At 41.4% G+C, this 13,537-nt stretch overlaps 1 protein-coding gene and 1 long non-coding RNA gene across 4 annotated transcripts in view; one reads left to right on the top strand and one right to left on the bottom strand.

The window, feature by feature from the left end:
* GRIA1 (glutamate ionotropic receptor AMPA type subunit 1) overlaps positions 1 to 13,537 on the top strand; it is a 229,561-nt gene that overhangs the window by 42,171 nt on the left and 173,853 nt on the right. The window lies entirely within an intron of this gene.
* Positions 1,697 to 13,537, bottom strand: part of LOC114806617 — a 66,901-nt gene continuing 55,060 nt past the window's right edge. The window contains exon 4 of the long non-coding RNA XR_003754671.2: positions 1,697 to 2,100. This is a non-coding gene — a long non-coding RNA (uncharacterized LOC114806617). The remainder of the gene's footprint in view (positions 2,101 to 13,537) is intronic.

The following is a 13,537-nucleotide window of genomic DNA, read 5'->3' as shown; positions in this document are numbered from 1 at the left end:
TTTGAGAGCAGAAGCACCTGCTACTGCGGTCCTGGGCAAATAGGCCCAGCTGTGAATACCCATCAGCAATCTGACCTACAGCACCTCATAGCCCTACAGACACATTATTCTTCCACCTAGCTGGGGGCCCATCTGGCTTGGCATGCCATACCACCTGGTTTGTGAGTATTGGACTCAAATTCAGCTCAGTCACAGGCATTTAGGCTTGACCTGCAAGTCTCATTCCAATGTATTCTGCTCCTGAGCAGCAGCTTTGCACTTTTTGAACAGCCACAACACATGGGGCCCCTTTACAAAGGCATATCGAGAGCTGGACAGGTGCCTATGGCTGACTGATTAGAAACTGGACAAATCACATTCGCTCATGAATGAGGCAGTGTTCAAAAACTGGTGGGAATGGTAAAGTAGTAATGGTTGATGATGCTAAATTACCCAGTGCTCTTTAGGAAACCCGATGTACAAAGATCTGTGTTGAGTGCTATGAAAGATCCATAGAATATAATTCAGATATGGTGCTTGGTTCACTAGGGGCTCACAGTCTAAAGAAGGGTAAGCTCCTTGTAGGCAGAGAATGTGTCTACCCACTCTGTTGTATTCTCCCAAGTTCTGAATACAGTACTCCCACACAGTATACACTCAGTAAATAACATTCACTGATAGGAGGCCAACATCCAGGAAAAAGAACAGGAAGCTAAATTAAACTGGCCCCCTTTCTCTGATCAGAGTTTGAAAATTCCTGTATGGTTTCAAGATTTGCAAGTGCCTACCAGCCAGCATAACCAGACTACCAGGCTCTAATTCATTTTGAATAAAACCATCATCTTTGGGTGTGACTCACCACTACTTGGTAACAAGAGACGATAGTTGCCTTTTGATTATCTGTGACAGTTTTCATGATCTTCCTAGGTGAAATCCTGCCTTTTCCTGGATGCCCAAGCCACCTCTTGATTTTGGATTACTGCTATTTAGTGTTTTCTGTACCATGTGAGATACTCTGGAGAGAAGCCAGAGAAGGGGACTCAATTGAGTTTCTGAATCAATCACATTTATAAAGTGTTAACTGTGTGCAGAGCACTTTACTAAGCACTTGGAAGAGTAAAATATAGCAGGTGTGGTAGACAAGCTCTCTGCAGCGTTATGCAGTATATGGACAGGATGAACATGAAAATGTTGTCCATCAAATCCTACACCCTTTGATGCTTTAAAGTGATGTTATTCACATAGTAAGGGGTAAAGATAGAAAGGTATAAATAATTTGTTACCATAGAAAGTTGTTTGGGGCAAAATGTTCAGTAAGTTGTAAAATGGATTGGATAAATTTGCAGAAGAGAAGCCCCGGGTGGGTTACTAGAAGAGTTAATGGGTGTTAAGGAGGCCAAATGGTCGATCCCTAATCAAGAGGACAGAAGTTAGGTGGGCACTCCTCATCCGATTCCTCCAAGCATCTTGATGTCAGAGTCAGAGACAGAATACTGGGTTGGATGGAAGACTGATTTGAGTTAGTATGGCATTTCTGTTGTTGCTCAGTGTCCCCTAAAATTAGGGGGTTGGGATTGTCACACTGCTCTTATAGATTTGTTCTGTAAGCATAAAAAGCTTCCCCTTCGAGTAGGACCCCGTCTGCCAGAGAATTGCCCAAGTGTTTCAATGCCAGCTATATAAAACAAGCACTGTTAGAAGAGTTAGGTGCCTACACACAGCTGAGACCAAGGCCTGGGGAAAGTAATTCAAGACACGTAGATGGAAACCCAGACAACGCTGAGAGAGGAAAATCAAGTTGAAGGAGAATTCAGTTCATTGAAAACATAAGAGAAATGTCAAAGGGGCATGACTTATGTGTTGCTTCTGATTGGAACAGTACAGAGTCAAGTTCAATTCCTCTCCCTATCACATTATCTGCCATTGCTATTGCAGCTCGAAGTCAGGATGTAGCTTTGTATCTTGGAAATTGGGTCCGTTATCCTGACAGTGTGTTCTGGCAGCAATCAGCAACAGACTGGAAAAATGCTGGCTTGTAATTGCTGCTTGGCTGTTGATTTGTTGTATGATTTTGGACAGGTCACTTGATCTTGTTACTCCGCAATCAAGTCAGCTGGAAAACTAGAAAAAAGAGAGAATTTCCCCATCATATGGGGGAGGGTTATCATAGCAGGGCTCAACAGAGTGTGGGTAATGGGCTCAATGCTGTTTATTTAATACCTCCGTAATGATCTGGAAGAGGAAGAAAATAGTGTATTCATCAAATTCACAGATGATGCCAATTAGGAAAGATAGCAAGCACTGGGGAGTAAAACCAAAGAAACCTCTGAGTAGTCTCAAAAGCTATGTAGACTAGGTAAATGGCTAAGTATGATATTTAATTTAGATAAACTTAAGGCAGTACACATAAGGAATGATAATGCCTGGTGAAAGTTGAGAAAACTGGCTAGATGTAACTTCTATAAAGAAAGACTCTGGGGATGGTGGTGATGGCATCACGAGAATGATGCTGTTCCACTGACCAGGAACTATGAGGTATTGTGTAAAATGACAAGCAATCTTGTATTTTCTGTTTGAGCTTGGAAAGGCCTGAAAAATATTTTTAAAAACTGTAAAAGACATTGACAAATATCAGAGAAAGCAGAAAAGGGTGACAAGCATGATAATAAGATCAGAAGACATAACTTCCAAAGAGAGCTTTAAGGTGTGAAGAGGAGAGGTAGGATAACAAATGGACCTCCATCCATAGGGCTAACAGCTTTTTAGGGGTTATAACAGAAGGAAAGAGGAAAATGTATTTAAAGTGGATAAGGGAAATATAACAGAGAATGAAGACCTGAAACTAAAGAAGAGAAAGTATAGACGTTAAGAACACCTTCATTAATGAATTGATTATAGAGTGGAGCAATCTGATATGACACTGAGGCTGCATTACTGGAGGTGATGAAGGGGAATGGATAAAATCTTCAAAGATTTAGGCTTAGAGTCCTTCTTGTTTCTAACATGAAGACTGGATTTTGGGGAAACTATCAGGGGAAGTGTCCTGAGTTGCTAATGGTTGTCAACAGATGTCTTTGACCATGTTGCCAAACAGGGTGGCTTGCCCCTTTTGATTTGTAACGAGCCCATTAGGATAGAACATGGGCCTGGGAGTCAGAGGACCTAGATTCTGATCCCAGCTCTGCCACATGCCTGTGTGACCTTGGCAAATCACTTGACTTCTCTGTACCTCAGTTACCTCATCTGTGGAATGGGAATTCAGTGCCTGTTCTGCTTCCTACTTAGACTGTGAACCCCATGTGGCACAGGAACTGTGTCTGACCTTAATATCTTCTATTTACCCCAGTATTTACTATATGTGGCACTTAGTAAGAGCTTAACAAATGTCATAATTATTATTATTTGGACAAGGGTTTCCGAGCCTTTTTTAAAATTGGCATTTGTTAAGCACTATGTGCCAGGTACGCTACTAAACACTGAGGTAGATACAAGATTATCAGGTTGGACACAGTCCATGTCCCACATGGGGCTCACAGTCTTAATCCTTATTTTACAGATGAGGTAACTGAGGCTCAGAGAATTTAAGTTATTTGCCCAAGGTCACACAACAGACAAGTGGCAAAGCCAGAATTAAAATCCAGCTTCTCTGACTCCCAGGCCAGTGTTCTTTACAATAAACCACACTGCTTCCTCAAATATTTTCAATATCTGTGAAGGGAAAAGTGGATACCTCTACTTTTCCAACATGAATTGACTTTTTGCTCCTGGCTACCAGTCTATCAACTCTGAAAGGGACTATTTTTTAGCTAGATTTCCTAAGACATGGATGGAAGTCACAGGTGTATACAATGCAGAGACTAGGCCTGCAGTCATTTTTCATTTCTCTTGGACTAATGGCTGGACCTTTCAGTAGGACATTCCCTACTAGCTTGAAGCTTGACTCTATGGCTTACCAGTTCTCCTCTCTCTGCTGAAGTTTGATCTTCCAGTGCCCATCTTCCTGTTCCCAGGGTTCCAAGCAACCACAGGTGGCACAGGGCTTTGATTAGTATGTTTTGTGGCTCCAGAGGCTGAAATAATCTCTATTTAAGAAGAGAGATGTCTCGAGTGTCACCTGTCTCTGGCATTAGAACTGGAGAAAACACTTTCAGAGAGTTCCTTCTCCCAAAAGGAGTGCCATTGCATTATTCGTGCCAACTATTTCTATAGTAAATACTCATCTTATGAAGATGAGAGCAGCCATGCTTTCTTTTTCCCTCCTTTCTCTTAGTTCTTTGGCTTTTTTGTTTCCTGTTTCCTTACAAATATGAAGGATCGTCTTTTTGAACTTCTTCCAAGAGAAGCATTCTGTTATTTGAGATGCCTAAGAATACCAACACCCCATCTCTGCCTTATCTAATGATCATGGAAGTCTCCTCAATTCTCCGAGAATGACTCGATCATTTTAAAGCCCTTGGAAATATGCTAGAAAATAGTTTGTGTCTTGGTCAGGAGGAGTTATGGTTATAATGTTTTTGTATTCTTGTACAATTATTAGTCAGTGATATTTTTGAACACTTTGTGAAAAAACACTGTACTGAGCACTTGGAAGAGTACATCATAGTTGACAGACATGAACCCTGTATCTGTCATTCTTATATGTTCTAAAGTATTTAAAGTAATAGCATGAAATAGATCTTAAAGGAATGTTACAGCAAGTAATTACCTTTGCAATTGCTTTTGTAATCATAGAGATTCTGTCACTTTGATTTATATTGAGCCAGATTATCCCAATTCCTGCTTGTCTTTTTTGAAAGTTGGGTTAACTTTCATTCATTCAATCGTATTTATTGAGCATTTTCTATGTGCAGAGCACTGTATTAAACGCTAAACTTTGTAAGTACACTTGAGTCCTAGCCACCTCATTGCACTAGACAGTACCCAAGAAGTCTGATAGTGTTAATCGAGCTTCTGAAAAAGTAACCCTGACCAGAAATATCTGGTCAATTCAAGTCCAAATATATTTTGGGGGATTAAATAATCAATGTAATGTGATATGTAGACCCAGCCTCAATCTGCATGAGAAACAGACAGATTTTCTTAACCGAATGCCAAGGGGAGAGACATATTTAGTTACCACTATTTGGTGAGTTCAGAAGTGAGCTACCTGTGTGGTGTGGGAAGATAATGCGTGGCTCAGTGGAAAGAGCATGGGCTTTGGAGTCAGAGGTCATGGGTTCGAATCCCAGATCCACCACTTGTCAGCATGTGACTGTGGGCAAGTCACTTCTCTGTGCCTCAGTTACCTCATCTGTAAAATGGGGATTAAGACTGTGAGCCCCACGTGGGACAACCTGATTCCCTTGTGTCTACCCCAGCGCTTAGAACAGTGCTCTGCACATAGTAAGCGCTTAACAAATACCAACATCATTATTATTATTATAATCACAGATTAAAAGCAAAATCGATATGCACTCATTGGAATAGGCAGTTTCCACTTAGGCTTTGTGGAGAACAGCACCACATCCTCTCCTCTTCTGCTAATACATGGGCACCAACAAGTCTGCAAGGCATGGAAATGCCCAGCTATCAGCCCTGATGCCGTCATTTTGCCAGCGTGAGGATTACATTGTAGGAATAATCAAAGTTGTCATTTCCCAAAATTGGGAGCATTTCCAGGAGTACCATCTTTTCATTAATCTTATCCACAGGAAAGCAGTATATGGTTGGGCCACATTCTGGATTCCTTTCTATCAGAACCAGAGAACTGGGAGAAATTTGTAATAGTGGTAGTAGTATTTATTAAGCACTTACTGTGTGCAGAGCACTTTACCAAGAGCTGGGAAGGTGCACTGTGGGAATTAGACACGAGCTCTGCTCCAAGAAGGGCTCACACACTCTGAGGTTGTGTAAATCAACATTAGATTTACAGTTCTCATTGACCCACAGGGTTCCCATTTCCTCACACTTTATTGAGAAGAGAGTTATCCCTAAATCGTCTTGAGGGAGAAAATGTCAGATTATTTCACTGAACTTCCACTGTGAACAGATCATCAAATGTTATTAGGGTTACAAAGGAAAAATGAGAAATAATCCTTGCCCTTGAAAAAATATATGATCTAGTGGGGGAAGGCAGAATATAGCCAATGTCACAAGCAAATGTAGCATCCCGAGAAAATAAAATGAATGCAACACATGACACACACATGCACATATGACACAAAACCCACAAATCCAGATCCACATAAATATTACTTTAGAAACTGACCAAAGAGCTGAGGATTATTGGCATTTCTGATATGACTATGATGCCTATAATATGTGACCAATACAGATATTAGGACTGGGAATGAAATCAGAGACTGTCATGACATGCTGGAGCACTTCTGGAAGCCTTTTCCCCATATCATGAGAGTCAAAGCCAAGGTTCAGAGACTGGCAAAAAAAAAAAAAAAGGAAGCACAGAGCCAGAAATCCCTCCTGAAGGAGCCTGTTGCTAAGGAAAGCCTTCAGCAGCAGGAATTGATTAGCCTTCATGTGCAGATATTAATATAGACTTTTATGTGATGGACTCTATCCTTACAGCCTAAAGAAGGAGCCAATCAGTACTTCTGCTGACAGCACTGCCCCCCGGCCCCAAGCCCACCATCATTTAGAATGCATCCTATGCCTCTCCTTGACTATATAGCAAATGATTTGATAGAAAGGAAAAGAACATGAAATAGCCCAGTCTTTCTTCAGAAACCACAGCCATGCTTCATTGGTAGGAAGAGCCTCTGGCACATGGGTCAAAGTTGTTGAATAGTTTGAAGAGGGAAGGGAGGGATTTATTTTGTTTCTGCTGCTACCACTGACTTGTCTCTGTAACCTTTGTCCTTATTCTTGTCCCAAATTGTCCACCACTATGGAAGGCACTACAGTAATGGAGGAATATTAGGGATTGAGGGATGTAACTACAGCATGAAGACCTTCAGGTTATTGGAAGCCTGACACTGTGTTGAATTAGGAGAGGAAATGTGGTCTCCGGTAAAACTGTGGCACCTTCTACTTGACCTATGGGGAAGGAAATTAACTAAAGTATAAATTTTTCATGTACAGATCCTTCAATAACCAGTTCTGTGCCTTCCTACCAGGGAACAGGCAAAGAAACAGGTAAGGTTGCTCAAAGAATGGCACTCTCTTAGGACCTCCTTTTTAACTGATGCTTCTTAAAACGGAGAAATTTGGGGCACAACCGAAAGATCTTTGGGTCCCTAAGGGTCTACTGGTTTATATTAGATTGTGAGCCCCATGAGAAACAAGGGATTGTATTTTCTCTCTGTGCTTAGTAGAGTGCTCTGCACACTGTGAAAACTTAATAAATATTATTACTATTATATTAAAAGTCCTATAAACTGAGATGAAAAGGAAGCTGTAGCATAATTAAACCAAAATGGAACAATAAAGATCCATCTGTTTTTATGGATCAGGAAACACACTATTGTTATTACTATTATTGTTAATATTACAGCTTGTTGTGAGCAGGGATTGTCTCTCTTTATTGCTGTATTTTCCTTCCCCAAGCACTTAGTACAGTACCCGGCACACAGTAGGTACTCAATAAATACAATTGAATGAATGAATTTAACCATCAAGACCATCCTCTGCAAAGCAAATAGGAAATATTTGTGGCCTAAAAAAGCAACTTTTTTTGGCTGGTGGGTTCATTTCTGTGACTCAGTACTCTCTAAAGGATGGCCCATTTCTTTTCAAAACAAACATACACACACACGCACAGTGTGTAGCTGTTCACCCAACAGGTACCTAAGAAGTATGGTCAGGGACACAGCATGAGAATCACGTGCACTTTATTGATTGGTTAGGATAGGGTGAATGCAGGTGTGTTTAAGTGCAGAGCAGAGGACCACAAAGACTAGGACTGGGGTGAGGAAACTGGCACTGGAGTGAATGCAGATAGATAATAGAGGTTGCATACTGAATTCTAACATAAAAAATACTAGCCCTCTTCAGAGGGATCCATAGTACAAATGTTTCTCCAACGGTTTTAAAGAACCGTTTTTTCTCTAGTCCCAAACTCCAGAGGCCATAGTTTCCATGAGATATTTTTCTGTCCTGATTCTTGAAGTTGTAGGTTTACCAACCTTTCACCCTATTCCAGTTTGGTATCATTTTCACTGGACTATTTAACCAAGTGACTCTGGTATAGAAATATTCATGGAGAACAGTTTTGTGAATCTGATGTGATGGACCTAATGGTGGGCATAGTCTAGTATAAACATTTATGTTATGTGTATACACGGTTTTTGTTGCCTTTGGAATTTGGGAATGCTGGTTCCTGAGATCCTGAGAGTGTGATGGGCAGATAATGTGCCTGTTTGTTGTAGTCTCCCAAGTGCTTAGTACAGTTCTCTGTACACAGTAAGCTCTCAATAAACACAATGAACTGACTGACTTCACCTTTGAGCACTTCAGTAGCATTCATAATTTTGGAAACTGGTCAATTCTGAAGTTTAGGATTTGGAATCCTATTACTTTGTGAGGTGATTTGCCCTCTACTTTTAAAGGAAGTCACATTGGGAATCTAAGCATTTGGAAAACTGTTCTTGGGAAGTGATTTTATGGCCCATAAGCCATGCTCTCCTTCTGTCTTTAGATAATGGAGGACTTATTTCCTAGCTTGCCCAGAAATGAACGGTAGCAATTGTTTTCTGCTCAGCACAGTACAGGCAACTAGTGTTTTTTGTTTCCCTTTACTGTGTACTCATGTCTTATACCAAGCTCTATTGGGAGGAGGGAATGAGCAAGATATTTGTTTACTTAGGTGCATATGAAGCTTGAATGGGTGGAAGAAAATAAGTAATGTATTAAACTATAACACCTAATTCTTCCTACCAGTCACCATTCTGTCCACGAGGATTTCCATCAAATATGTGTGATATTGGTGGAGGATCAGATTCAAATAGTCTTGTTCTGAAGGATTTGCAACCAGTGCAGTAAATCCTTCAGAGAGCACAGAGTATCAAAGGGAATCTGAACATCCCATCAATGCCCCCTTTGATGTCTATCATTAGAGGTGATAGGCTTTTAGTTGAATGATGGCAATGGTAAATTTTAACCTTAATTTGGCAGCTTCCCCAGCTCCATCAGTATTGTTGGTGGTCCTGGCCCAGAACAAAGAAACGAAGACTTCTACATTGGAAAATAATAATAAAATCTGTTTTCTTGACCATCTGTCCTTATTCTGTTTTTCTCAATATCTACTAGAGGTAGAAGTAGGGCAGGAATTATCATCCCAATTGTAGAGATGAAGAAACTGTGGCTTGGACAGAGCTGGTTAGCCTAGAAAGACCAGCCCTGCGTTTGTTCTGGAGGTTGGGCAGTCCTAGAAGAGTTGTTGATTTCTTCCAAACCTGTGATTGCCAGTGGAGAAAGATGAACATCATCAGGGATGTATCTGGGGAAGAATAGGAGGGGACAGGAGAGGCTCCCGCCCCAGGTGAGACAGTCCTTTCACCACCCAATTTTGCCTCAGTTGAGACACTTAAGAAATGGACAGTGAGTGCACACAAGCTGGTGAAAATGTTCCAGGTGTGAAATTGGGATGGTCCATTCCTGATTATTATTATCAGTGGGATTCCCTGACTAGACAGTCAGTGAAAAGTGTGCAAAGTCCTATGAGAAGCAACTGGTGATATTTACAATAGGGAATCTTTGGATAAAATTATCTGCCATAGCAGGTGACTTCTGAATTTTCTCCCCTCTTGGCACTGAGGAATGGGACTTAGTCTTGGCCTACATCACCTCTGCCTCAGGTCTGCAAGTCTTTAACTTTCATGAAGAAAAGCATTAAAATAAATATGGATCAGAAAGAGGCCATCTCTAGGGGTGTTTTTGGTGCTGGATAGCAAACAGGAATAACAGTGAGGGAATATCTGAGGCAGACCAATATGTAATCTACTGGGTGTGGGTTCCTATTGAAATGAAGGCTAATTGCACGTTGTTGTCACTGTTAGTGGGGATGGGTCTCTACCTTGCAAGTTGTGAAGATCCTAAAAGTCATGAATCACAATAGCCATTTTTCAGATAATTTGTCTCTTCTAAGAGGCAGGTGCTCCAGTTCAGCAATTATGTAAATACCATTGTTCCTTGAGTCAACAAAGGGTAAACCCGGCATGGATCTGCTGGGTGGCAGGTGCTGGATGCTTTTCAGATTTACAGCCCAAATTAAAAGGGTTTTTTTGTTTGTTTGTTTTAAAGAAAAAGAACCAGTGTGGCTTGGTCCGAGGAACATTGTGGCCTAGCGGAAAGAGTACAGGCCTGGGAGACAGGAGACCTGGATTCTAATCCTGGCTCTGCTTTATGACCTTGGACAAGTCTTGCAATGATAATAATGATAATGTTATTTGTTAAGCACTTACTACACTCCAGGCACTGTTCTACATGCTGTGGTGAATGCAAGCATGTCGGGTAGAACACGCTCCCTCTCCCATATAGAGCTCACAGTCTTAATCCCCATTTTACAGATAAGGGAACTGAGGCCCAGAGAAGTTAAGTGACTTGCCTAAGGTCACACAGCAGACTAGTAGCAGAGCTGGGATTAGAAACCATGACCTTCTGACTCCCAGGCCCGTGCTCTATCCACATGCCATGTGGCTTCTTCTATGAGGAATGAATACTTCTCCTTCTTCCTTCTTAGACTGTCACCCTATATGGAACAGAGATTGTGTCCAACCTGATTGTCTTGTATCTACCCTAACAGTTAGGACAGTGTTTGCACTTAACAAATACCATTATTATTATTATTATCAGTAGGAGTATTAGTATTATCTGGAAATCAGGACTCCTGGGTTCCATGCCCAATTCCCCTCCAAATCAGTATTGAAGCAAAAAAAAAATTTAATCACAAGTGGAGGTGATTAAGCATTCCAGTGGGTGGAGGGTGGTGACCAGTTGGCTACTAAAGACAGAAGAGGGCCCAAAGTCCAGGACCTTGGGATGGAGCAAAATAGGTGAGATAGGGCTGCGGCAGGCAGAGAAAGGCAGTCGGGGCTGGGGCAGGGCAAGGTGCACCCCGATACCAGCTGCCCCCCAAACACTCATTTCCAGACTTTTCTTATATCAGAATGGAGTTCCAGCCTTTTGCGGCTTACTTTCAGCACTGCTCCGAGCAGACCTTGTGTGACATAGGCCTAGCTGCCTAAGCCGTCCATGCTGTGCCTAGTTATAACTGCAAAAAATTGATAGCAACACTAGCCACTAATGTTGGTAAGCCATTTGACACTCTCCTTCTGCATATCTCAGTATGTTGCCTCTGTCCATGTAATTTTGCTAATATACTCTATACACAGTTAAATTACTTATTATAAATTGTCTTGAAAGACTGTTTTAGCGAGAGTGGCTCTGGCTCCCAAATAGACTAATCTTATCATGGTCTGTCTGGTTTCCTAAAACGATATTGCTGCTAGATGGAATTTCCATCCTGACACAGCTTGCAGAAATCTTGTGCTTGAGTACACAGATGTGCGATATCTTTTTGAAATCCATGCAGGGCTTTTCTTTCCTGCTGGGCTTCATTTCAGCATCCGGCCATGTTATTAAGAAAAACAACAACACGAATCTATTTGCTTTTCCATGCATGATAGAATCGGCCCCTCGGAGAATATCTTTCAGATTCCTAAGGCTCCTGGACTCTGACCTAGTACCACCCTTTGTATGTGAGAAAGAGATAACAAACCACACCACTTACCCAAATATGTTTCTCTCCTATAAACACATTTGCACTGGTGAGTCTGAGTAAGAAGGATGGGGATAACTTTCACACTGATGTCCCTGTGACTCATCCTACCAATCACTCTAATAATGATATCAACCTGACTAGCTCATCACTGGGATGGGATGAAGATAAATTAGTTATGGATTGCGAGGCACTGGAAGGAAAAATGTCATGTGCTGTAAATGCAAAGTACTATTGCTTGTCTGTTAAGTGAATAATTTGTGGTAAGCAGTATCAGGGAGACAAAGGGTTTTTCTTTTTTCTTGTTTACCACATCTTGGTGGCCATCTTTACTAACCTTATATTTGTTAGAGGATGGAGCAACTTGGCCAGTTGCTCTTTATGATCCCATAGACTTAGAGCACTCTTCACAAATAAGGCTGTACTATTTAGTACGGTCATGCAAATAATGATGGGTACAGGCCTATTGAAATTAAAGACCGAAAAATCTTTCCTATTAGTGGTATTTATTAAGCACTTAGTGTGTGCGGAGCACTCTGCAGGGCGAATGCAATGCAACAGTTGGTAGGTAGACATGATATCTGCCCATGAGGAGCTTACAATCTACACTGGGAGACACATTAAAATAAATTGTTGGAAAATAAAGTGTAAGGAAAGATTCTGGTATAGTAGGGTGGGGCTCCGGTGTGAATTAAAGTGTTAAGGGGTACACTGCTAAGTGCACAGTTGATGCAGAGGGGAGGATGCATAAGGGAAATGAGGTTTAGTCAATCAAGGGCTCTTGGAGATGGGATTTTAGGACAATTTTGAATTGGGGAGAGTGGTAGACTCTTGGATATGAAATTCCGTTCTAGCCAGAGAAACTTGAGACCACCTTCAAGTCTCCCTCTAATTCATTATAGGATCTGTCTTCCCCACTAGAGCGTAAACTTCTGGAGGGTAGGGATTGCGTCTACTAACTCTATTGTATTATCCTAACAACTTAGTATACTGCTCTGCACAGAACAGTGCACGATAAATAGTGTTGATTTACTGACTTGCGTATTGTCAACTCTGTGGTAATGAGATTTCCTGTTGGATGTATTTCCTCAATAGAAGGACTGTGAGTCTCCCCACTTAGATCCATGAGGCCTGGCACTGTGCCCTTCTGTTGTACTCTCCCACATGCTTAGTATGGTACCCTGCACATAGTGAACGCTCAAATGCTATTTATTGGTAGGATGATGGGAGAGTTATTGTCCCAAACTCTGAAAGATTTTTGCTCCCTCTAGACTGTAAGTTCATTGTGGGCACGAAATGTGTCTGTATTATTGTAGTGTGGTACTCTCCTAAGGTACTGTGCTCTGCACACAGTAAGTACTCAATATATGCAATTGATTGATTTTTTATAAATGTCATCTCTCTGCATGGACCAATCTTTTCCCTCACTAATTTTGACAGAGGTCTTCTGTGATAGAGAACATTGGAGAAAACCAGGAGAATTTAGTGATGCTCTGAAGGGTATTTGAATGCTGCATGTAATGTTGTAGGTCTGTGATGAGGTGTGTGTGGTGTGGTGTGTGGCATTCCGGCTATCCTCAGAGCCTCTCGTTAAAAGGACAGTCAACCCAACAAACCTACCCCAGAGAGCTCTACCTTGAAATAAAAACAACATGGGGAGAGAGGGTCTAAAAACAACTGAAAAATAAGGCCATTTTGAGTGACAGACCAAATAATAATAATGTTTATATTTGTTAAGTACTTACTATGTGTAGAGCACTGTTCTAAGCACTGGGGTAGATACAGGGTAATCAGGTGGTCCCACGTGAGGCTCACGTCTTCATCCCCATTTTACAGATGAGGGAA

Source organism: Ornithorhynchus anatinus, chromosome X1 (genome assembly GCF_004115215.2).
Source record: "Ornithorhynchus anatinus isolate Pmale09 chromosome X1, mOrnAna1.pri.v4, whole genome shotgun sequence".
Classification (NCBI taxonomy): Eukaryota; Metazoa; Chordata; class Mammalia; order Monotremata; family Ornithorhynchidae; genus Ornithorhynchus; species Ornithorhynchus anatinus.
This window is presented reverse-complemented; position numbering and strand designations above follow the sequence as displayed.